The following is a 27177-nucleotide window of genomic DNA, read 5'->3' as shown; positions in this document are numbered from 1 at the left end:
GCTCCCTCAGGGGGAGCACCGCTCAGCCAGAAGCTGGACTCACAGCTGGCGAGCACAGCGGTGGTAGCCTCTTCCGCCTCCGTGGCAGTTGGACATCCCCTGAGGGCTCCTGGACTGTGCAGGCTGGGCTGAGGGGACCCCCTGCCCCCGAGTGCATGAATTTCATGCACCAGGCCTCTAGTATTTGACATAAGAATGTTACGTTATTGCTGACGTACAGGGTGTAGCTAGGCCTATGATGATTGCGTTTGTACTGAACATACAGACTTTATTTCTTGTCATTATTCCCTAAATAATGCAGTCTAACTATTTAAATAGCACCTACATTGTGTTAGGAATTATAAGTAATCTTGAGGTGATTTAAAGTATATGGAGTGTGTGAGTAGGTTTTATGCAAATACTACGCCATTTTACAGAAGGGACGTGAACTCCCATGAAGTTTGGCATCCGTGGGGGGTTGTGGAACCGGTCCCTGGTGAATGTGGAGGGACAATTGTAGATGAACGTCTGCGTGCACTTATGTAATTGGTGCTAAGGAACAAAGGGGTTTTAAACCTACCTGATGACCAGAGTAGCTTTTGTAAAAGGCATCTTCCTGAACACCATCCAGAGCATCTGGGGAAAAACCATAATATTGCGTTTTAATGTGCGTCTCAGGTGATTCTGATAATCAGAGATTTGCATTCTGGTCTCTGTTTTGCTTTTGTCCACTATTATTCTAATGATTGTTCTTTTGCAATACTATCTTTATTTTCTCTACTTGCTCTTCTGCTAGAGTTTGCTTATTTTCAGAGTTCAGTTCTTCACATGAGTCTAGGAGTAGATTTACACATTGTGTGCAGGACTCACTCAGCGAGTTTCTTCAATTTGAGGCTTTCCTTGGCTGTGAATTTTCCAGCACTATTTTCACTTAAAATATTGCCCCTTCTCCTTTTGACATTCCCATTAAACCTAAACTGAAACTTCTAATTTAAATCTGTCTTTTGGATTTTATGCCTTTTTATCTTTCTGCAGCCCTCTGGATAATTTTCTCAAATTTATCTTTCCTATCATCCATTCTTTAAGTGTGCCAATCTGCTCTTAAAGCTGGCCCTTGTGTTTAATTCTATTCACAACTTCTTATTTTAAATTACAGTGGAGCCTTGACTTACGAGTTTAATTCGTTCCATGACGGAGCTTGTTACTCAAATTACTTGTATGTCAAATCAGAAGTGAACGAGTGAGACACGTGATGCTGGGCTGATGTTGTGGCATTCACTGTGACGTTCGCTGCACCAACTAGCGGTGGGGTGTCTGAAGCTGGCTCATAACCTGAATTTTAGCTCGCAACTCAAAGTAAAAAATCAGCCGAGAGATGGCTCGTATCTCGAAAAACTTGCTAGTCGGGACACTCGTAAGTCAAGGCCCCACTGTATTCTATTGAGTTTTTTCACCTCTGCCTGTTAATTTTTCGTACCCTGTTCTTTCGTGACCTTTTTATTTCTCCCCTTAGCTCCTTGATGATTGCACATATACATATAGACAGCTTTATTTATTTTTTGTACAGCTCTAGATTGTTATGTTTTCTCAGGTTGTTGGGGTGCAAGTCCTCTCCCCCATTGTGGACCATTTCCTTGTTTGATTTGTACTTTTTAATTGCGAGGATACATTTTCCCGGTGGAATTTCTATGTACTTTAAGATGTAATAACCTTTCAAACAAGTCTGGCATTTTATCCCTCTGGGAACTTCAGGATCTCACTGGTCTGAAATAGTTCCAGTACCTATATTAATATCTCCACTTGGGAGTCCCATACTATGAAAACAATCAGCAGTTTGGATTCTGCACCTATGCATGGCAGAGATTTAAAAAATTTTTCATTTTGGAGATAGCTAACACGGCGGGAGCATTTCCCCCTTGGTTCTAGCTTTATGTGTGCATTCCAGTTTCCACACCTCACCACTCACAGGCCCAAGTCTTTTATTCTAGATCTCTGGGAAAAACTCCAACCCTAGCTGATAGCTCCTACACCGCATCCGATGTCCCCTTTCTGTTTTGGCATCAGCTCGTGCACTCACCACATTGCTTATGGGGTTCTCCTTCTTTTGGCAGATAGGAATCATCCTCCCTCCACGATGTAACACAGTTTGTTATATTTCACCCAGCAGCTCCGTGTGCCTGGAGCAGAGAGAAGGATGTCAGAATGCTGATTAGATGAGGCTAGACACTGGCAGCAGTCAGGCTTGGAGGCCTAGCCCTCCCCGACCCCTCCTCCCACCCCCGCAGGTGCAATAGAGAACACGTGACTCTGAAACTGTAATCCAAGTCTCAGCTGTGACCTCACCACTCTACCTGAATAAGCAACGCTGAGTCCTTTAACCTCTCGAAGCTTTACTTTTCTCAAGAAAGTAGGGAAATTTTAGTACTGATCTTCCTGTTGCTCTAAGTTCCCTCCTATTGAAATACAAGACATTTTCTCGATGCTCTATTCCTACCGTAGCTGGAGAAGACTGCAGTATCTTCTTGGAGGCAGGCAAAATGTCTTAGTCAATAAAGTAACCTTGTGAATTTCCTTTCCTTTTGGACTTTTCACATGCCAATGCACTGAGAAAAAAACTCTGGTTAGAAAGAGACTTGAAATGGGAAAGAAGTGATCAATTCCACTTCTTCAGAAGTTTGCCAGGGTGGGATGAGGGGTGATGGCATTCTGTGGCGTTTCGCTCCTCACAGTTCTCCTCTCTCTCCCTGGAGTGTAAATGAGTGAAACTGTATGTTGGTTTAGGGCAGCGGTTCTCAACCTGTGGGTCGCGACCCCTTTGGGGGTCGAACGACCCTTTCACAGGGGTCGCCTAAGACCATCGGAAAACACATATATGATTACATATTGTTTTTGTGATTAATCACTATGCTTTAATTATGTTCCATTTGTAACAATGAAAATACATCCTGCATATCAGATATTTACATTGCGATTCATAACAGTAGCAAAATTACAGTTATGAAGTAGCAACGAAAATGATTTTATGGTTGGGGGTCACCACAACATGAGGAACTGTATTAAAGGGTCGCGGCCTTAGGAAGGTTGAGAACCACTGGTTTAGAGGTTCTGCTTAAATAAATCTTCAAGAGCCAATAAATATCTCAGGCTGAGCCCAGGTGAACAGCCTCCTTGAGCCTCAGGGTACCAGGCAGCGCAGGCGCAGGAGTGGACACCTCACCTCACAGACATACGGGGAGCTTTCCTAAAATGTTGTTTGTTTTGTGGTAAATTCCTCGTCAAACAGCAGAACAATCCGATTTTTAAAAATTAGATTAAAAAAAAACAAGAACAGAGGCACAAAGAAATGACAAGTCCTCGCAGTGATTCTTGGGGTCTGTAGACTCCAGGTGGAATGACTGTTCATTGTGGAGAGCAATTTGTTATTGTCAACTCAAAAAGTTTAGCGCAGAAGTTCTTTGTTTCAGCTAGCCGCCTCTAGAAATGTACACTGTCGACAGATTCACACAAAAGCGCTGGGCTGTCCAGAGCAGCTTCATCTTATATTTTTTAGCAGTCTATGTTTAGTAATAAAATCTGGAAGAAACTGAAATTCTCATTAATTGTGAGTCGAGAAATAAAAGACATCATGCAATGGAATGTTCTGTAGGTAGTAACATTATGCAAAGCTCCACAAACTCATCTGGAAAGGTGTCCAAGCCATGTTGTTTATAGTGACGAAGAGCTTGACCTTTGACGCCAGACTGCCCGAGCTGCCTCTGCCTAGCTCTGTGAGTCTGGGTCTCGGTTTGCTCATATATGAAATTAGGTAATAGTAATAGTTGAGCCATAGGATTATTGTGAGCATCAAAATGGATTTATAAATAAAGTGTTTATAACAATGCCAGACTCCCAATCATGTACTAAACTATTGTGTTATGTTTGCTATTTCTATTGTTAATAACTAAAAACAGCAAGCTAATGCTACCTGCTTATGTCCGGGGTTATATTGGTAGGGTCTGAGGTAAAAAGGCATACTTTCAATTTTCATTTGATACCATGTGGATCGGCTACAGTGAACAAAATTTTATTAAAAATAGTATTAAATTCAAAAGTATACTGGATAAGAGGCAGTTGTTCTGAAAGCCTGACATATACATCCTTAAAAGATTACAATTACTGATGATCATATATTTAATACATTAGGAATTGATTAATATGGGCAAACTCTTGCATTTAATCTCATATCTGTAATGCATCTTACACTCAACAAACGTTTCATATTCATAAATGTATTTAATCCAACTAACTGGATTATTAATGAGCTCATTTAATCCCTGTGAAGTGAATTTCATATTTATTCTAAATAGAGGAGAAAAGTGGCAGAGAATGAGTTTGTTGTTGGGTCCCCCCGCCCCCCGCTCCGCTATCATGGCAGAGCTGAGCAGGCAGCAAAATTGAGACTTAGCATGTTAAGAACTTGAGTTTGAATAACAGATAAAAAGGTGGGTTTGTTGTGGGTCAACAAGAGAGAATAGCCAAAAAGCCAGTTCTCAAAGTTTATGAACAAAGCTTACATAACTGCCCCAGGATAAAGACGACCAGTCACTGGCAAATGACACAATAAAACATATAGCTGGCATCTGTCCATAGCACCCTCAGGTTGGATTATGCTGATAAGACCTTAAGGTGGGACAATGAATTGGTCAGATTGGTAGAACCAACAGTATAATTAAAAAATTTGCCATTGGATGTAGCTGAGGTCAGTGTAACAGTGAACAAATTTATAACAAATAGCCACCAATGTACATGCAAGTTGCTTTTCTCTCTGGTTTACTCACCTCAAAAAATAGAGAGAAAGAGAGAGAGAGATCATAAGGCTTCTAAAATGCCTTTCATCCATCTATTAACCCATTCTTTCAAAAACCAGGCATTGAGGGCTTTCTTAGTGCCAGACACTGATGATACTATGTGGAATGAGACTGATAAGGTCACTGCTCTCAAGGAGTTTACATTCAGGTAAATGATTAAAATACCAGATAGTGGTAAGTGTTAGAATAAAAATAGGCTGATGAGAAAGAAAATGACTGAGTGTGACTCTGTTGGGAGCCCAGGGAAGGACTCTGAGGAGGTGACATTTTAGAACGAAGATAAGGCTGTGACACGCCTGAATAAGAGAGAAGGTCATTCCAGGCAGAGGAAGTGCTTGTTCACAGACTCCAGGGAGGGAAGGAGCTTGGTGCTGTGAGGAACCAGATGCTAGAGCATGTGAGGTTCTGTGAGAGAGACTTTTGGAGGGTCTTAATGACATGATCTGATTTAAGTTTCTAAAACTTTGGTTGCTATGTGCAAGAATGGGAGCAAGGATACCAGGTATGAAGCTATTGCAGTAGTCCAGAAGAAACATTATGTCTTTGTCTAAGGTAAGAGTCGTGGCAATACAGAGAATCAGACAAGTTCAAAGCATTTGCTGGAGTAAAACCAATAGTGTTTGTAGATAAATGTGTTAAGTGGAAGAAGGATAAAGAGTAATTGTCATATTTGAGCTTGAGCAAGTGGCTGGATGGTGGTGCCATTTTACAAAAGGGGAAGAAAGAGGTATGTAAGGAGCAGTTAGGGCATGTGTAGATAGTGTGACTAAAAGTTCTGTATTGAACATTTATGTGAAGATGTCAAGAAGGCAAATAGACTCAGGAGTCCTGGGGCTACAACACAGTTAGAGACTGAGTCATCAGCATAAGGCCAGGAACTGGATAGAATCACCTTAAGAGATAGAGAGGAGAAGAGGTGAGAACAAGATCCTGAAGCACTCTCACATCACAAGTCAAGTTGAAAAGATGAACCTAACAAAAGAGAATAGAAAATAGTGGCCAATGTGATAGGAAGTAGAAATAAAATCAGAAGTATGTGGTATGTGGGAAAGATTCAAGAAGCAGAGAGCAACCCAGTAAATCAAATGTTGCTAGGAGGTCTACTAAGATAAGATCAGCAAATCAAGTATTTGATTCCACAGAAAAGAAATCACGTAAGGATCCGGCTACAGCTACAACTACGATGCTTTCATACCACCTAAGGCAGTGATGGCGAACCTATGACACGCGTGTCAGAGGTGACACGCGAACTCATTTTTTTGGTTGATTTTTTCTTTGTTAAATGGCATTCAAATATATAAAATAAATATCAAAAATATAAATCTTTGTTTTACTATGGTTGCAAATATAAAAAAATTTCTATATGTGACACGGCACCAGAGTTAAGAGTTTTTCAAAATACTGACATACTGAGCTCAAAAGGTTCGCCATCACTGACCTAAGGGGTGGGGAGGAGCCCTTAACAGGAAGTTCGCCAAGGGTTATAGAGTTACTCTGAAAGTCAATAGACAGGGCTTTCCAGTGTGGTTATTCCAATATGTAGAAAATCTCAATCTCACTCATGAAGAGGATCCATAAACATGGGTTTTTAGCAAAGTCACAAAAACAAGGAGATTGATGAACTTCAAGATAAATGTAATTATCTTAATGAGGGGAATGGGTCCACATGCAATAATTACACATTATGAGGAAATAAAAGTGACATGTGATTAAGTTGGCACCAGTTCAGAAGTCAAGTTAGCCAATAGCTATCATGTAACAGAGTTTATAACTCAACAGTTGATATTTGGGTAGATGGCACAAACTGAGCAATAATTCTTTTTGAATGAACTGGCTTCATTTAGGGAAACAATTTATAGAGCTGATTGGCGATAGATGTGGGTCAGCATGAATCAAATAGTGGAAATTTTTAGGAATTCATGTACCTAACATTGAACTTTAAGTTGTTTATGATGCCATATATAACTAACCTTCACAAAATTTTACACAGGTAAATATCTCATGTGCCTGTTGGTACAGACATTTAGAATTTTCCCAATAAAAAGTCAACTCATAACCCAATTATTCTACAGAGCACTCAATAGTTGATAAAGCCGAGTCCAAACACACAGAGCTTCCAATCAGCATTTTTTAAACCTAACTTTTAAAATAACAGAAAACCAAGGATTACTTGACATTTGGAGAAAGCCTCTAACATAAAAGATAAGAGACATCAAAACAAAAATGGAAACTCTAATGATCTCAGAGAGAATAAAAATAAGCTATTTATCCTTAAAACAAAATCAGGATGCTATTAAGAAAAAAGAATAAGCAGAAATTATTATTAATAAAGGGTTCTTAAAAATTTTAGTAGCTAAAATTATATATATTTGCAATTTATATATACAAGGTGGGTCAAAAGTAGGTTTACCATTGTTCGTATGGATAATAATACAAGAATAAACTATTTCATGTACTTAAAACTGTAAACCTACTTTTCCCCCACTCTGTATATAGATTGTAAATTTATACATATTACATATTTATATTTTGTAAATCTATATATTTGTAAAAGATGTAGAAAATAAAGCTAAGGAAATATCTCATTCTTTTAAAAAAAATCAGAAAAGAGATGAAACAAGGAGGCCCAACAATCTAACAATAGAATACAGGAGAGAAAAAATTGTCAAAAGAAATATTACAAGAATATTTTCTGGACCTGAAAAACATGAGTTTCCAGACTGAAATGGCCTACTTAGAACCCAGCACAATAAATGAGAAAAGAACACACAACTGCTGTAAACTTTCAGAAAGATAGTAAAAGTTTCAAGAAAGGGGGAAAAAACAGGCCTCATATAAATGATCGAGAATATGAAATTCAGCAAATAAAGACCCAGTGTGAGCAAGATAGAATACAAACATCTTCTGACATTTAAGATCTATGTACATTTTTCTCAAGAAGTCTTCTGAAGGACAGCTCCCTCTAAAGCACTGAGGCAAACCAAGAAAGAAAAACCAATATCCAGAAAACAAGGGACCAACCTCAGAGGGAGGTGACCGAACTTCCCTGGATAACAGTGAAAATTAGTTAGACAACTGGTAGGAAACAAGTGATCCGGATGAACCTAAGTGACAGGGAATGATCACCTGGGAGATAGGCACGTGTAGAAAGTTATAAGATAGGTTGTATTGCTTGAACTTGGGAAAGCAGATGCAGAAACTAGACTGAGTGGGTTCAAATCCTGGTTCTGCTACATATGATCTCATCTGAATCAGTTAGCCTCTCTGTGCTTCACATTTCCCATCAATAAAGTGTGGCTCGTAATGTACCTACTCCTGGAGTGACTGTAACAACTAAATATGTCACTATACTTAAGTTGCTAAAAATAGTGTCTTGACTATTATGGGCTGCTGGAGAGGTGTCCAGCTTGTCCACTCAAGGCTACAGCCTAACCTGATTTTGTCTGATCTCCACATGATGCTTCAAAGTCAAGCTGTGACGAGCTGATGGCAGCCCGCAGGTGTCACGCTGGCCGGCATTTTCTACCTCACTGCCTCCATCCCTCAGGCCCCTTTGTGGTGCTCAGCTCCCACATTGGCTAGAAGGGCTGAATAAAACCACAAGACTAGTCCTCATGGAGGAAGTCACTTCATTAGGCATCTTCCTGTGGGGGGAGGGGGGGGGCGCAGATGTGTTTGGGTTTCAGCAAAGGAACTGAAATTTCAACAGCTGAACGGGAGACAGCTGCTCCAGAAAACCAGAGGGAGATGGGGTTTTGTGTTGTGTGGCGTAGCCTGGCAACACTCCGCGCTGCTGCTGACCCAGAGCGGAGGCCGGCTCCTTGGTGGTGGGCCCAGAGGTGATCCCGTTTCGGGCTCGCCTGTCGGGAAGGGACAGTGTGGTCAAGGCACAGGGACTCTTGGCTTGGGTCACAGAAACACCGAGACAGCACCCGAGAAAGGGATCCCACCCAAAATATAAACGAGTAGCACTTCTGACAGCTGTGGGAAGGGAGGGTTTAAGCCAGTACAGATGAACTTTTTTTTGAACATCTGAAATTCTGAGGAAATGGCCTTCGATTTATAATGCCTGTGGATTTTGGTACTTTCAACAATAAGAAGAATTTTGATGATGCCAATTTTAAACAGGAAAAAACTAAAGCTCAGTGTATTTAAAATAAACCTAAAACCACAAGGGTGACGAGCAGCAGAGCCAACTGAAATGAGGTCCTCCTGACTCTTCAACCTGCTCTTTCCATTCCACCACCTTCCTTCTCACAACCCCAATTGCCGACTTTTTCTCTCACGCAGTAAGGCAGCACCACCAAAGACACCACAGTCCATTTATTCATGGAGGACAGTCAGTCCCAGTCCCATAAATTCAACTGTGAGAGTGAATGCACTGCTTTCTAGCTTATCAATTAAGATTTCTGCTGTAACACATTTCTCTATTTTGCCAAGTATTTAAAATCTTCATTATCCGTTGCTTCTTGCCTTGCCCAGTGACAGTTGGCAAGTGCTGCTATCCTGCTGAATAACCCAACCTACCCAGGGAATAGCCGGGATTAGAAGCTATGATGCTCACAGCTCATGAATAAGCATTCTGAGTCTTCTGTCTAGAGGCGCTGAGTAATTCGGAGGTCTGTTTGGTGGAAATCCAGTTAAGCATCTGGCAGGTTTTAGTGCTTCAGAGCTTTGCCTTGGTTTCCTCCTATCTCTCTGATTACTTCTCCTCTCATTCCCCTTAAGAGTTGGTATTGTACAAAGTTCTGATCCCAGCCCTTTCCTTGCTTTATTCTCTTCCTTCAGCCACCAAGTATTTGAGCTCTTATGACATGTGTATGTCAATTGCTTGTTGGCTTTCCAGTCTATTTTTGGCCTGCCCCTTGTTCTGCTCTGTGCTACTGTTTACTTACAATTTATGAGAGAATGGTGTACCATTGGAGGATGGGTGGAAGAAGGCCAGATATTCTCTTCCCCTCCCCTCCTTCCTGTGGCGCTTCACTGGTCACCTGTCCAGCAGCCCTAGCTCCTGTCAGACAGTGGGCGCCCCTCCTCCACTGTTCCTCCAGCCCTAGAGGTGATGGCAGCTTCTAGCTGTGACTGATCTGTGGGGTGCCTCATTGCTCCCCATTTGGCTGTCCAGCTTTTCTATTCCCTTTTTAACCAATTATCTGTATGAAATCTCATCTGCTTGAAAAACCTGGCTCTATCCTGACTGAGACAGAAAGACAGCGTTCTTAGTTATGAGCTACAAAAACCAACCTTGACACTGGCAGGAAAGACATTTATCCGAATGCTACTGGAGAGATCAAAGAATCTGAGGGGACCAAAGATTCGTGCCCTGAGACCAGAGGGAAGGAGCAGTGCTCAAAGCCCTCCGAGTCCGCTGTTTGGGTGAAGCGTTGGTCTTGGTCACACCACATGTGCCACCAACACTAGATGCTGAAAGTTACCATTTAAATAGTTGTCTCTGCCACTATCTGTCAACAGAATCAAATCTGGGCATTTCCTGCTTCTTCATGATATTACTGAGCGGAATAAGTGTGTCTGATTGACAAAGTCAAGGTAGTGTGTCCACCCCTGGCTATACATGCGTCTGACACTTTCAGTTCTTTTCATGGGAGATGTACTCTTTAGAGGTAGCAGAATTCCCTAAATATAGGCGAGGGATTTGGATGCTAAGTGGACATTCTGTTTGAGCAGACCTTGAGACAAGGACTCAAGTGTATGTGGGAGTTGGGGGAGTCACTGGTGTGGAAGTGAGGGAAGTAAGATAAGGGAGGGAAAACAGACAATGGAGGATAAATGATCAATGAGTCATTGCTGTGGGATAAGGAAAGCACACATCTCAGAGTCATCCAACCCTGCTGGGAGCAGCTGGGGTGCGGCTTAACTCTCCCAACCCCATTTTTCCCACCCTCATGTGTGAGCTGGAAAGTTGAGGGATAAAGGATATGGCAGGGCACCAAGGACAGGGGATAAGACAAAAGGCAAAGGTTCCCCAGACACTAGGAACAACTAAGTGTTCAAGATACAATAGTGAACAAGAGAGAAGCATTTCTGACCTCACTAAGCTAGTGATCTCAAGAGGTGAAGAGGCAAATACAAGACAGTGGGGCAAGAGCGGTAACGGAGCCTACGGAGAAAGAGCCAGACCCCCAGCCTTGAAGGCCCAGGAGGATTGGGATGGCATCCTACTCATTTGAATCCCCATTGCCTAGGGTGGTACCCATTCAATACATGTTTTCTGGACCAATACTGAACGGTCAAGCATAGTTCTGGTGTTATGATATTCATTAGCTCTTTCTCAATATACCGCCTCAAGGTAGATGTGTCCCCATTTTACTGGAAGAAAGTTAAGGCCTTTTGTAGTTACTCTTAACCGCCTGACAACTCCTAGTCAGTCCTCATATCTCAGTTTTGATATGATATACCCGAAAGGTTTGCCCGCACGGTGTGCCCATTTTCAAGCCTGAGCTATCCCTATCAGAGAGCTTATCCTCTGATGGTAATTGGTAATTCATTCTCGTGTGTTGGCAGGAACTGAGCCCTTTCAGAGCAGGGTCGATATCTGTTTTGTTTAGTACTGTAGGTTCAGCATACAGGCTAGTGCCAGCACATTCTAGATGTGCAAACCTCACTTACACTGATCATTTTGTGAATGACCTGAATAAACAAATGAGGCTCAGAGATGTGGAGTAACTTGGTCACCTCAAACCTAAGAGGTGGCAGAACTGAGGCTTGAGCTACAGTTGTTCTGATCCCCAAATAATTCTATACTTTGCTGAGCCTTAAGCAACTTATTCACCTATGGCATCTAGAATATTTAAGTTGGCTTAAAGGCTGCTTTCTTAAGGTCAAAATAATGGGGCAGGAAGTGTCTAAGAACATCCCATAATCATCAGATGGAAGGATTGCAAAGCAGAACTCTAGACCTAAAGCTAGAAGAAGGTTCTTAGAGGATAGGGCTCTTAGCCAAAGCTTTGGTTGGACACCTTTAAAATTTTCCATAAATTTAACATTCTAAGGTTTTTAACCTAAGTAACTAATTGGCATGCAAATTGGGAAGAAATAAAACTATGACTAATTTGCAGGTTACATTATTTTATATGTAGAAAATCCCACAGACTCCACCAAAACACCTACTTGAAATAGTAAGCAAATATAGTAAAGTTTCAGGATAGAAAATCAACATACAAAAATCTCTTGCATTTCTATCTACTAGCAGCAAACTATCCGAAAATGAAATGGAAAAAACATTCACAATCACATAAAAAAGAATACCTAGGACTAAACTTAGCGAAGGAGATGAAAGACCTGTATCCTGAAAAAAAGACATTGTTGAAAGAAATTGGAGAAAACACACAAAAATGGAAAGACAGTCTGAATAATTAATATTGTTAAAATGTCCATACTATCTAAAGCACTCCATAGATTCAGTGCATAGATTAGACCCCTAGCTCAATGGCATTTTTCACAGAAATAGAACAATCCTAGAATAGTCAAAGCAATCCCGAGAAAAAAGAACAAAACTGGAGGCATCACACTCCCCAATACTACAAAGATATAGTAATCAAAACAGCCTGGTATTGGCACAAAAACCGACACATAGACCAATGGGACAGAATTGAGAGCCTAGAAATATGGACAACTAATTTACGATGAAGTAGCCAAGAATATAAATGAAGAAAAGTCTCTTTAAGATATAGTTCTGGGAAAACTGAACCTACTTTACCCCAGACACAAAAATTAACTCAAAATGAATGGATTACAGACTTGAATGTAAGACTCAAAACAATAAAATGCACAGCAGAAAACAGGCACTAAAGCTTCTGGACATCAGCGCAGTGGTGGTGTTTTTGCGAACTTGTTTCCAACGGTAAGGGAAACAAACTAGAAATAGACAAACGGGACTACATCAAACAAAAAGCTCCTGCACAGCAAAAGAAACCATCCACAAAACAAAAGGGCAACCAACCGAATCAGATACTGATGCGCATTTAAGAGGAATATTTGAAATGCCACTGCAAAACATTCATTTTCATGAATCTCCTTTCTGTGCTCTTTTTGAATTTGAGAAGTAAGCTTAGAGACAAAAATAACACAAACCCACATTTCCTGAGTCAGAGCAAAGGTAAACTTTCACCATCCCTGTAATTTATCAATATGCCTTTTTAGATTAAGATAAATTGGACGGTACACAGGAAAGTTACTTTAAAAACCAGGGCTATGCTAGGCATGGGAAATATAATCCTATAATATTAAAAATTCTTTTGAATTTAGTTGATACGAATCACAGCTTTCACAATACATGAATATGGTTTTTGGAGTCAAGGTGATGTTGCAATACTCACATTCAGTGGGGCAGCTGAGAGGATCTGACCCATTTTCCCTCTTTGCTCCGCAGATGTGTGGTGCAGATGACATTGCAAAGAAGAGGACTCACGGTGCCAGGTTGTATTTTTCCCAAAATGGCCGTGTTCACATTTCCATTCCCATGCATGCCTGCGGAACTTGTTACTTTCCCCTAAAGAGATGGAGTCTATTTCTCTTCTTGCACTTGGGCAATGCCTTCTGAGTACCTTGAATAAAAGAGAAAGTGATGCTGTGTGACTTCCAAGGTCAGGTCATAAAAGGGGATACAGCTTCCACTCGGCTCTTTCTTGGGATATACAGCCCCATGGTGGTCCCGGCCAGTATTCAGAGAAAAATTGTCCCTGCCACTCCTCACCCAAATTACAAACCTGTGAGCAAAATAAATATTGTCATTGTCTTAAGTTATTGTTTCGAGGTGGTTTGTCCTATAGCTACTGGAATACTTATCAAATGTCTTAATTCTGTTTTGTCAAAAGAGTGTGTCACTTTTCACCAGGAAAACAATTTAACGATCATTCATATATTCTAGTATCTGACTCTCAGAATAAGTGCCTTGCATCCACTATACATTTGACCAATATTATGTGAGAGGTACTAGTATGCTTCCTCAATTGGAGCAATGCAAATTCTTTCTTCAAAAATTATAAAAATACATACTCATAAAAATTCAAACTTTACAGATGTTTAGTAAACAGAAAAATAAAATCCCACTGTGTTGCCTAACTTTCCCTCAGTTCCCCATCTTTCTAAGGTAAGCATACCAAGTCCAGTGTATCCTTTCAGACCCTTCTCAGCTTTCATACATCTTTATACACACATACCCCTACGTATACTAGTATATTGTAGGCAAACTGCACTATTGATCTTGAGTTTTTCAGTATGTTCTTAAAGCAAGCTTATTCATAATTGTGATCAAGATATGAAGATGATGGTTTATATATTTTAAAATCTCTTACTATGTCCCAGCCAATACAGAACATGGATAGCCTGGAATTTGCTAATATGGGAGTATTTATACACCCAAAAATGGAAAATACTAAAATTCAGGGGTTTTGTTTTTGGAAAATTAGTTAAGTTTACCATCAAGATCATGTTTGGACCCTGCTAGCATGGCTCAGTGGTTTAACGTCGACCTATGAACCAGGAGGTCACAATTCGATTTCTGGTCGGGCCGTATGTCCTGATTGTGGCTATGATCCCCAGTGTGGGGTGTGCAGGAGGCAGCCGATCAATGATTCTCTCTTATCATTGATATTTCTATCTCTCTCTCCCTCTCCCTTCCTTACTATAAAAACTAGAATCATCTTTGTCTTTGTGTATTAATACATCCAGGATAGTGTCCAGACATGAAGGCTCTCAATACATAAATACTTGTTGAATGAATGAGAAAATGTTATAATCATAGGCTCAATCAATATTCCAGTTAATGCACTTCTGAAAAGAATGTGACCTACCAGTTTGCAAGTGAGCATGCTTTCAGAATGCAAATTCTACTTATTTTTTGTTTTCAGACACTACTTTTATTTGGATAATTAGATTACCCTCTGTGTGAGTTAGCAGAAACAGTGACATAGCTAAAGCATGCAATTCGCACAGGGGCACAGTTCCCCAAGGGCCAAGTGCTCATGCTAAAATAAATTTCAATCTCATAAACAAAACATATCATCTATTCTACCCTCATCTCTTATTAGCTTTGGTTTTACTCAAATGGTTTTTCAGAAGGGAGAGAGTAAAAAAAATATATAAACATATACAGAACATGTGGTTATATATGTGTGTACACATGTGCATGAGTACACAGGCATATGTAGATCTTTTTGGAGGAATCTACATACATAATAAATAGTAACTTCTTTAAACAGAAATGGCCAGAGGTTGGTATTATGTAGGGAAGAAAGTATGAAAAAATATAAAAAGGATAGCAATTCAGGATTTGTTTTCTGTCAGAGGAAGATGGTGCCTCCAAGTGTAAACACTACCCAAATAAATATAAGCAACTTATGCACTTCAGGCCTAGAGAAGCCAAGGCAACGGAAATAATTGGGTGGAGGACAAAGGCAGTCTTGAAGAACAAAACTATGAACATTATTTAACCATTAATACCTGTTCCAGGTTTCAGGTCACTGACAATAATTATGATTTGTAGAATAATGAATATCTACATGGCATTTCACCAAATTCCATCTCTGCTTAAAATGTAAATGCTTTCCAAAGCAGATTTATCTTTTCAACAAGTCTTTTCTGTCAGGCTGGTTACAAAGAAGATGAAGGATTGTGGTTTTGGTATTGGTTGACTCACCAATTATTCCTTAGGCTGGTTCCTTTCAATGCTGTACTGACAAATAGGCATTTAGTTGCATTCTATTTTCTTTCTTTTTTTATTTTTTGGAAACTTCAGGAAATGTTAACAATCTCTGTTTTGTTTCTATGAAAAAACTCACTGCAGTATTATAAATAATGGTATCGCTTATGGTGAGAGTCATACATTACCCCTGGGAAGTAGGGATATTCCTGTAAGTCCTTGCTTCAGAGGCATATAAAAATGTCCACCACTGAAAATGCAGTCATCATGCTGGTAGCATTTCCAAAATCAAAGGCACTGGAAAACTGCAAGGAAGCCAAGAGAAAGCTTTGTATTGCCCCTATAGAACTCAATCAAAGAGAATGAAATTAAAGGAATATCTAAGAAAATTTCTAGCATTCAAAAATTTTGTCAAGTCATAAAAATAAATTAACTTATCAAGAAATCTTAAATGAAAGAGCAGAAAAATCACAGCTGGGCACATTATGAAAGTCCAAGGATGAGTCAATATTAGAAAAACCTATGAGTATAATTCACTAAATTATAAATCATAAGAGAAAGCTAGCTTTCTCTCCCTTTTAATCCTATCCCCCTTCCCTTAAACAATTCAGTCCAAGCCCATTAGCTAAGCCCAAGAAGTGGGGTGTGCCGGAACTTGAGTGGTATGAGAAGGACATACACAGGGAGAGGGCAGTGGTTGTAAATGGAAGACTGGTTTTACACAATGATTTGATCATATAGGTAACATCTTAAGGATAATAGAAGCCAGGTGTCTTATTCTCAGAGAAGGGAGTTACAAATATGGAAATGGAGAAATCTAGAATAAACCAATGTAGTTGGATTGAAGTAAAAATATCCCTATAAAATTCATGGATTTTCAATGGATGGATGGATGGGTGAATAGATAGATACACAGACAGACCAACAGATAATATATAAAATCACAGATATAAATGTATATATACACATAATCATACATATAGTCTCTAGCCCTGTCCACTGAGGGATTTGGGAGCAGTGAGCCCAAAGAGCAATGAGCCCATCTTAGAGCTCAAATTGTGGTCTCTAAATATCATTCTTCACTAAGAGAAACCAGGCTTCTTTGAAAAATGGCTGGTGTTAGGGCACGGAAAGGCAGAATAAAGATAAATCTGGAGCAGCATCTTGTACCAGAGAGTAAGGAAGTGGTCAAAGAACGAAAGGGTCACACCGAGAGAACACAGAAGCAGTGTGATGGTGTTCCCACTGGTCAAATCTGGAATAATTTGACATCAAAATAGAGACATTAGTAATGGATCATAACATGGCAAATAAAATATGAAAACATACTGATATAAATGAATAAATGTTTGATAAAGAATGGGATAATTACACCCTTTCAAAGTAACTTTTCTTTTTTTAAAAAAAATATAATTTTATTGATTTTTTTACAGAGAGGAAGGGAAAGGGATAGAGAGTTAGAAACATCAATGAGAGAGAAACATCGATCAGCTGCCTCCTGCACATCTCCCTACTGGGGATGTGCCCGCAACCAAGGTACATGCCCTTGACCGGAATCGAACCCAGGACCCTTCAGTCCGCAGGCCGACGCTCTATCCACTGAGCCAAACCTGTCAGGGCTCAAAGTAACTTTTCACAAAGTAAAGTTATTAAAAAGGAAAAAGAATAACTTTATAGGAGATAAACCTGACCTATATCACCTTAATCAAGTGACCATACTGAGCATCACCAGTACTGGGACAATAAAAAACATGTACCACTTGATAACACACAATGATAAGCACACAGTATCCCTCTGTGACATTTCTTGCCAAGATCCATAAGCTGTATGTAATTGTAAGGAAAGATCAAACAAACTAAAACTGAGGAGCAATCTACAAAAGAACTGGCCTGTAATTTTCAAAAATAACAAGAAAAGACTGAACAATTGCTCCATATTGAAGGAGACTAAAGATACATTATGGGTAAATTTCTAAAAATAACAACTGAGATATAATTCACATCTCATAAACTTCAACCTTTCAAAGTATATGAGTAAATGTTTTTAGTTTATTCACAAAGATGTGCAATCATCACCACCATCTAATTTTAACACATATTTTACCTGGAAATTTTACCAAGTAGGTAGAAGACATGACAACTATAAGACATTGTGGAAATAAATTGCAGAAGACACAAAGAAATGGAAAGATATTCCATGCTCATGGGATGGAAGAATTAATATTATTAAAATGCCCATAATACCTAGAGCAATCTACAGATTCAATGCAATCTCTATCAAAATCCCAAAGGCATTTGTTCACAAAAACAGAATAATCCTAAAATTTGTATGGTGCTACAAAATAAACTGATGAACAAAATAGATCCAGAGACATCAAAGCATGGAACAGACTGATGAATTTCAGGGGGCAGGCAGGGGTTGTGGTGTGCGTGGAGATTAACCAAAGAATTTATATGCATATATGTATAACCCATGGACACAGACAATAGTGTGATGAAGGCCTGGGTGGGAAGGGTGAAGGGGGGGTCAATGGGGAAAAAAGGGGACATCTGTAATGCTTTGAACAATAAAGATAAATTTAAAATAATAAAACTACCATATAATTCAGATATTCCACTTCTGGATATTTATTCAAAGTATACAAAAACACAAATTAGAAAAGACATGCACACTTACGTGCATTGCAGCATTATTTACAACAGCCAAGATATGGAAACAGCCCGAATGTTCTTCAGCTTATGACTAAAGATGATTTAGTATATATACACAATGGAATACTCAGCCATAAAACGGTAAAATCCTGCCACTTGCAACAACATGAATTAAACTTGAGGATATTATGTTAAGTGAAACACGTCAGATAGAAAAAGCTAAATATCACTTATATGTGTAATATTTAAAAAACAAAACAAATGAACTGACAACAAAATAAAAAGAAATTTACAGAGGCAGACAACAAATAGAAGGTTACCAGAAGAGGACCAAAGTGGAGGGAGGGCAAAACAGGTAAAAGACGTCCATTATAAGGTGACAAATGGAAACTGGACTTTTGCTGGTGAGCATGATGTAGTATAGCAAATAATAACATTGCACCTGAAACTCATAATGTTGTAGAGAAAACCAATCTTACATCAATAAAAATAAAAAATAAATAAAACTAGATCCACACACAGACAATATAGAATATTTTCATAACCCCATAAAGAAATGCACCCAATAATATTCACTCTTCATTCCCTCTACCAAAAACCCCAATCCCTAGGTAATACTAATCTTTCATTCTATGGATTTGCCTATTCTGGAGCTTTCCTATAAATAGACTCATAATATATGATCTTTTGTGACTGGCTTATTTCACTTAGCATAATGTTTTCAGGGTTCATCCATGTTTTAAGATGTATCAACACTTAATTCTTTTTGTAGGCTGAGTAATATTCCATTGTATGGACATACCATATTTCATTTACCTGTTCATCAGTTAATACTCATTTGGGTTTGTGATTATGAATAATCCTATCAACATTTGTGTATAATTTTTAATGGACAGCATGTGATTAAAAAAGTAAATGTTGCCTTAGTTGGTTTGGCTCAGTGGATAGAGTGTCAGCCTGTGGACTGAAGGGTCCCCGGTTCCATTCCAGTCAAGGGCACATGCCCAGGTTGCAAGCTTGATCCCTGCTGGGGGGCGACCAGGAGGCAGCCAATCTATGTTTATTTCTCATCATTGATGTTTCTCTCTCTCTCTCTCTCCTTCTTCCTGCCTCTCTGAAATCAATAAAAATATATTTAAAAAACAACAAAAACAACAACAAACTAGATGTTATTGGGATGTGGCTGGGACTTTTGGCAGAACTTGAATAGGGTCTAAAAATTAGATGATACATTACTATCTATTTTCTGGTATTAATAGTTATATTTTGATAACCTAGTATTTCTTGTTTGTAGAAAACATACACTAAAGTATTCAGAGACGACGGGGCATCATGTCAGTAACATATTCTCAAATAGTTTAGTTCTTTGTACTAATTTGCAACCTTTCTCTACATTTGAAATTGTCTCAAGAGAAAGATTTCCAAACTCATTTTATGAGGCCAACATTAACCAGATACCAAAACCAGAGAAGATGCCACAAGGAAAATACAGGCCAACAAAGATACAAAAATCCTCAATAAAATATTAACAAACCAAATTTAAGAATATATTAATAGGATCATATAATTGCTCTTACTAGGACTTTCATTGCCATGTTGAATAAAAGTGGTGAAAGTAGTCATCTTGTTTTGTGCCAGGATGGTTCAACATCCACAAATCAATCAGTGATATACCACATTAACAAAATGAAAGATCAAAACCACATATTTATCTTATTATATGCAGAAAAAGCACTTGGCGAATTTCAACATCCATTTATCATAAAAACTCTTAAAGTAGGCATGCCAAGCCCACAGCTCCAACATCATACCCAATGGTAAAAAGTTGAAAGCGTTGCCCCTATGATCAGGAACAGGACAAGGATATATATTGTCATCTGTTAAAAGTAATAAATTCAGAACAGTTGCTGGACACAAAAATCAGTATACAAAAAATCCTGTTGAAGCACCTTTTCTCTCTTTGGAGCATGCCCACGTCTCCCCCCAGGCCTGTTCTCTCTGCCTTTCTTTTGCCTCTGTAACTGGTTTCCTGAGCCCACACAGCCCTGCTGGTTCACCTTTTCTATCTTTCTATATTTTCTCTTATAATTTGAAAACAAAACAAACACCAAAAATCTGTTGAATTTCTATATAATAATAAGAAATAAATGCACCAAAAAGATATACCTAGGAATAACTTCAACCAAGGGGGTGAAAGCCCTGTACCCTGAATATTACAAGACATTAAGGAAATTAATGAAAGATATTGAAGACAAAGAAATGGAACAATATTCTGTGCTCATGGATTAAAATAATATTGTTAAAATGTCCATATTACCCAAAGCAATCTACAAATTGAATGCAATCTCTATCAAAACCTCAAAATAAAAAGCTTCTGCCCAGCAAAAGAAACCATCAATAAAATAACAAGAAAGCCCACTGCATGGGAGAACATATTTGCCAATGTTATCTCTGATAAGGGTTTAATCTCCAACATTTACAGGGAACTCATATAACTTAACAAAAGTAAGATAAACAATCCAATCAAAAAATGGGCAAAGGACCTAAATAAACACTTTTCAAAAGAGGACATTCAGAAAGCCAAGAGACATATGAAAACATGCTCAAAGTCACTAATCATCCGAAGAGATGCAAATCAAAACAACAATGAGGTACCATCTCACACCTGTCAGAATGGCTATCATCAACAAATCAACAAACGACAAGTGCTGGCGAGGATGTGGAGAAAAAGGAACACTCATGGACTGCTGGTGGGAATGCAGATTGGTGGAGCCACTGTGGAAAACTGTATGGAGTTTTGTCAAAAGTTAAAAATGGAACTCCCATTTGACCCAGTGATCCCACTTCTAGGAATATATCCCAAGAAACCAGAAACACCAATCAGAAAGGATATATGCATCCCTATGTTCATAGCAGCACAATTCACCATAGCTAAGATCTGGAAACAGCCTAAGTGCCCATCAGCAGATGAATGGATTAGAAAACTGTGGTACATCTACACAGTGGAATATTATGCTACTATAAAAAAGAAGGAACTTTTACCATTTGTAACAGCATGGATGGACATGGAGAGTGTTATGCTAAGCAAAATAAGCCAGTTGGAGAAAGATAAATATCACATGATCTCACTCATTTGTGAAATATAGTGAACAACATAAACTGATGGGCAAAAATAGATCCCGAGACAGAGAAACACTGAACAGACCATCAAACCTCAGATAAAGGATGGGCAGGGGGTGGAGGGGTGGGGGAGGCGTGGTCAAGTCCATCAACCAAAGGACTTGTATGCATGCATATTAGCATAACCAATGGACACAGACACTGGGGAGGTGGGGGCTTGTCTTGGGGGGTAGGAGTGGCAGGGGAGGTGGTGATGGGGGGAAAAGAAGACATATGTAATACTTTAAACAATAAACAAAATTTCAATGGCATTTTTCATAGAAATAGAATAAATAATCCTAAAATTGGTATAGGATCACAAAAGACCCCAAATAACTGAAGGCCTCATACTCCATGACTTCATACTATATTATAAAGCTATAGTAACCCCAACTCCATGGTACTGGCATAAAATCAGACATACAGATCAATGCAACAGAATAGAGAGCACAGAAATAACCCCATGCATATATGTCAATAAATTTATGAGCCAAAAATATACAATGGGGAAAGGGCTGTCTCGTCAATAAATGCTGTTGGGAAAACTGGACAGCCATTTTCAAAAGGATGAAATTAGACAACTATCTTATACTATACACAACAAAATAACTCAATATGTATTAAAGACCTGAAACAATAAAAATCGTAGAAGAAAACATAGGTGCTTCACATTAATCTTAGTGATGAATTTTTGGATTTGACACCAAAAGCTAAGGCAACAAAGGCAAAAATAAACAACTGGAACTATGTCAAACTTAAAAGCCTCTGAACTGTTAAGTAAACCAACAAAATGAAAGAGCAATGCACCGAGTGGGAGGAAATACTTGTCAGTCATATATCTAATTAGGGGCCAATATCCAAAATATATAAAGAACTCATTCAACTCAATAGCAAAGAAACCCAAGCAATTCAATTCTTAAAAATGTGCAGAATAGATGGATATTTTTTCCAAAGAAAACATACAGGTAGTGAACAGGTACATGAAATGATGCTCAACATCACTAATCATCAGGGAAATGCAAATCAAAACCACAATGAGATAGCACCTCATATCTGTTAGCATGGCTATTATAAAAAAGACAAGAAACAACAAGCATTGACAAGGATGCAGAGAAAAGAGAACCCTTGTATACTGTTGATGGGAATGTAAATTGATGTAACCTATGAAAAACAGTATGGAGGTTCCTCAAAAAATTAAAAATATAACTACCATGTCGTTCAGATTTCCACTTCTGAGTAATTTTCTGAAGAAAATGGAAATGCTAACTTGAAAAGATGTATGCACTCCCATGTTATTTACAATAGCCAAGATATGGAAACAACCTAAGTGTCCATCAATGGACAAATGAATTTAAAAACTCAGCCATGAAAAGAAGGAAATCTTGCCATTTGTCATAACATGGGTGGATCTAGAGGGTATTATGCTAAGCAAAATGAGACAGAGAAAGATAAATACCACATGATCTCACTTATATGTGGCATCTAAAAAACAAAAACAAGCTCAGAGAGAGAACGGATTGGTGGTTGCTGAGGGTAGGGGTGGACAAAATGGGTAAAGGAAGTAAAAAAGTACAAATTTCCAGTTATAAATAAGTTATGGGGATGTAAGGTACAACATGGTGACTGTAGTAATAATACTGCATTAAATATTTGAAAATTGTTAGAACATAAATCTTCATTCTCTCATCACAAGAAAAAACATTTTTTTTGTAATTATGTATGGTGACAGGTGTTAACTAGACATACTTTGGTGATCATTTCTTAATGTATACAAATATCAAATTGTTATATTATACACTGGAAACAAATACAATGTTACATGTCAATTATACCTCAATAAAAATTTTTAAAAAGAGGCATTAGCATTGTATTAGAATTTCTAGCTAATAAATTAAGACAAGAAAAAAAAGATAAGATTCAGAATTAACTTAAACTATTCAAATGAATACAAATGTTTAGCAAGTTTAACAGTTAACACAGACACACAAAAACATAACTTTCTTAAAAATAAAGAATAATCTGATAGAAGACCCAATTCAGAACACATCCTAGTTGTAATGAAATACAAAACTGCAATGCAAATAAACTGGGAAAATTATTTGAGATAAATATTCTTTGCACTAAAACAACTACTACAATCTATCAAGCCATTAAGGAAAATAAAACTGCCCTAATAGAAAAATGAGCAAATCTGAAAAGCTAATTTTCCCAAATAAGTAATTAAAATGGCAATAGACAAATAAAAAAAAAATGTTCAATCTCCCTAGTTATTAAAATGCAAAATAAAACAATGGGATACCATTGATTTTTCAAACTATCAAAGATTTTAAAAAATGATTATGGGCATGTTTGTAGAGAAATTGGTACTCTTACTGTTTGTGGTAACACATACACATTAGTATAACTTTTCCATAGGACAATATGACAAACATACAAATGAATTAAAAAAAAATTTTTTAAGCCTCACCTCAGGATATTTTTTAATTGATTTTAGAAAGAGAGGAAAGGTAGAAAGAGAGAAACATCTATGTGAAAGAGAAATATCCATCGGTTGCCTTCGGGGGAGTGAAACTGCAACCTAGGTACATGCCTCCACTGGGAATGGAACCCACAACTTTTCTGTGCACTGGATGATGCTCCAACTAATGGAGCCACACTGGCCAGGGATGAACTAAAAACCTTAAAACATCTTATCTTTTAACCCAGTAATTTCACTTTTAGGAATTTACCTTAATGTATATAAACCTTAGGTTTATACCATAATTGTTTATTGAAGTGTTGATTATAATGACAAATTAAAAACAACCAAAATGTCCAACTGGGGACTGTTTGAAAAACTACAAAATTTTGATATGACTAAACATTATCCTACATAATAAAGAGGTAATATGCAAATTAACCCTCACACCCTCACAAGATGGCTGCCTACAACCAGGACAGCAGGGGGTTAGTGAGGGACGACCAAACAACTGAACAGCAGGCTGCATGGGGCAACCAGGCCAGTGGGGGTGGGGGGCAGTTGGGGGCAACCAGGCTGGCAGGGAGGGCAGTAAGAGGTGACTAGGCCAGCGGGCGGGGGGTTGGGGGGGAGTTAGGGGCAACCAGGCTGGTGGGGGATGCAGTTGGGGGTGACCAGGCTGGCAGGGGGGCAATTGGGGGAGATTAGGCTGGCAAGGGGGGGGGCAGTGAGAGGCAACTAGGCCAGTGGAAGGGGCAGTTAGGGGCGATCAGGCTGGCAGGGGGGAACAGTTAGAGGTGACTATGCAGGCAGGCAGTTGAGTGATTAGGAGCCAGCAGTCCAGGATTGTGAGAAGGATGTCCAACTGCCGGTTTAGGCCCAATCCTGGGATTGGGCCTAAACCGGCATTCGGACATCCGGAGGGGTCCCGGATTGGAGAGGGTGCAGGCTGGGCTGAGGGGACACTCCCCCTCCCCTGTGCACAAATTTCGTGCACCAGGCCTCTAGTGTAGCTAAAAAATATTGTATGAAACATGTTTACAAAAGATAGCTTTTGCAAAGTGCTGTTGACAATTCATATGTGTCCCTGTGGGAAAGGGTTGTACTAAATGGACTCCAAGACCTTGCAACTCAAAGTGAGGTCCATGGACCAGTGGCTTTGACATCACCTGGGAGCTTGATGCAAATGCAGATTGTTGCTTCCACCCCTGGACATCATGATCAGAATGGGTATTCTCACAAGATTCTCATGTACATTCAAAAGTGAGATGCAGGCATGGAAGGTGCCCTCTAACTCTCCACTTCTCCATCCACTTACGTTGTTGCAGTCTCCTTTAGCCATTCCTCCTCTGCCTACTCTTGCACAACCTACTAAATATCCATTTAATAACAACCTATAAAAGGCAGAAGACCTGAGTGTGATTTGTGATCAAATGGGTATAATGAGCCTCAAATTAATATAGTCTGATGGATGGTTCTATTCCTTATTGATGGGAATTTGGGATGGGGGCAGGAGTCCCACTGAAAGCCATTGACAGTCAAATGAGTGTGATGTAATCAGGTATATTCTTCTTGAACCCAATGAATCAGAACATACCGAATCTCTCACTGTCCTGTATGATTCTCACCCATTACTCTAGTCAGCAATTTTTGGCTGCCTGGCCACTCTTTGGGACTATCTGCAGAAGGGAATGGCATTCTGCCTTCTGAGTAGCATAGGCACATTAGTCCCGTCCTCCAGGATAGTACTCTTCTTGTGCAGACATAAGCTTCCAGCTTTCAACAGCTGATCATCCAAAACTTCACACCAATAATCAGTGGAAACAGAACCAGACCTCATGCATAAGACAAGAACCAGAGCATTTAATGACAACTGGATGTTAAATACCACTTCTCTGGCAGTTTCATCTTCTTCCAGTTCCCAACTCACAATATTTTATGCTCTGCAACAACCAGCAGCTTTCAACACTCCCATCTTCTGTGCCTTTCCTGTGACCTCAGTCTGGAAGGCCCTTTCGGTTTGTTGCTGCCTGAATAACCTCTGCTTGTCCTGGGAGACTCAGCTCAAGATGTATCTGCTCTCCCAGGCAGCCTTCCTTCAGCCTCCGGGCTGCATGACACGCACCTCTCTCCCTTCCCATAGCACCTTGGTTCAACCTCCACTGTATCACCTTAGACCAGTTCTGTCCAATAGAAATACAACAGGAGCCACATACATTTAAATTCCCAGCAGCTAAATTTTTTATTATTAAATATGTTGTTATTGATTTCAGAGAGAGGAAGGGAGAGGGACAGAGAGAGAGAGAGAAATATCAATGATGAGAGAGAATCATTCATTGGCTTCCTCCTGCATGCCCCACACTGGAGATTGAGCCCGAAACTCAGGCATGTGCCCTGACTGAGAATTGAACCGTGACCTCCTGGTTCATGAGTTGATGCCCAACCGCTGAGCCACATTGGCTGGGCCCATTGCAATTTTTTTAAATTAAAAATTAGCAGGTGAAAGAAATTTTAATTATGTGTTTTACTCAATCCAGCATATTCAGAATGTTATTTCAACAGGAAATCAATACCATACTAAAAACTCATTATTTTACAGTTTTTGTCATATCGAGTCTTCAAAATCCATTGTGTCCTTTACACGTAGAGCACATCTCAATTCAGACTAGCCCCATTTCAAGTACTCAGCAGTCACACTTGGCTGGCGGTGACTGTATCAGACAGCCCAGCCTTACACTGCAATAATCTACTTATGAGTCTGTTGTCCCCACTAGAGGTAAGCTGCTCAAGGGCAAGGTCAAGGCCTTACTTATAGTATCATCAGTGTCACATCAGTGCCTGGTACATAATGAGCACTCGGTAAATGTGAGCTAAACTGAACTGACCTGAAGGTATTTGGAGAGAAGGTGGGATTTTAACAGCTGTTCACAGGAAGAGGACCTTAAGCATACTTGTAATAATTATGATGATAGGAATAATAGCTAATATTTTTGTCTTGGACAATGTTCTGTGCTCTGTCAATGTGTACCTCATTTAACCCTCACAATAACCCATACTCTAGGTCAGTGATGGCGAACCTTTTGAGCTCGGCGTGTCAGCATTTTGAAAAACCCTAACTTAACTCTGGTGCCGTGTCACATATAGACATGTTTTGATATTTGCAACCATAGTAAAACAAAGACTTATATTTTTGATATTTATTTTATATACTTAAATGCCATTTAACAAAGAAAAATCAACCAAAAATTGAGTTTGCATGTCACCTCTGACACGCGTATCATAGGTCTGCCATCACTGCTCTAGGTACTAGTATTGCCTTCACTTTATGGTAAAAGAAACTTGACCCCAACTCACACTGCTACTCAGTGGAAGAGCCAGGACTTACTGAAATAGTTTCTAGAACAACAAAGTAAATGATAAAC

General features: G+C 39.2%; 1 long non-coding RNA gene across 2 annotated transcripts in view; it reads right to left on the bottom strand.

Moving 5' to 3' along the window:
- LOC308527834 overlaps positions 1 to 27177 on the bottom strand; it is a 47566-nt gene that overhangs the window by 12842 nt on the left and 7547 nt on the right. The window contains exons 1-5 of one of the 2 annotated variants that reach the window (XR_013996652.1): positions 15675 to 15783; positions 13163 to 13390; positions 2474 to 2582; positions 2057 to 2156; positions 560 to 615 (exon numbers count right to left, since the gene is read on the bottom strand). This is a non-coding gene — a long non-coding RNA (uncharacterized lncRNA). Of the gene's footprint in view, positions 1 to 559; positions 616 to 2056; positions 2157 to 2473; positions 2583 to 13162; positions 13391 to 15674; positions 15792 to 27177 lie in introns of those variants that run through there. The other variant, XR_013996651.1, reaches the window with a different exon arrangement.

Source organism: Myotis nattereri, assembly GCF_964212035.1.
Source record: "Myotis nattereri genome assembly, chromosome: 12".
Taxonomy (NCBI): Eukaryota; Metazoa; Chordata; class Mammalia; order Chiroptera; family Vespertilionidae; genus Myotis; species Myotis nattereri.
This window is presented reverse-complemented; position numbering and strand designations above follow the sequence as displayed.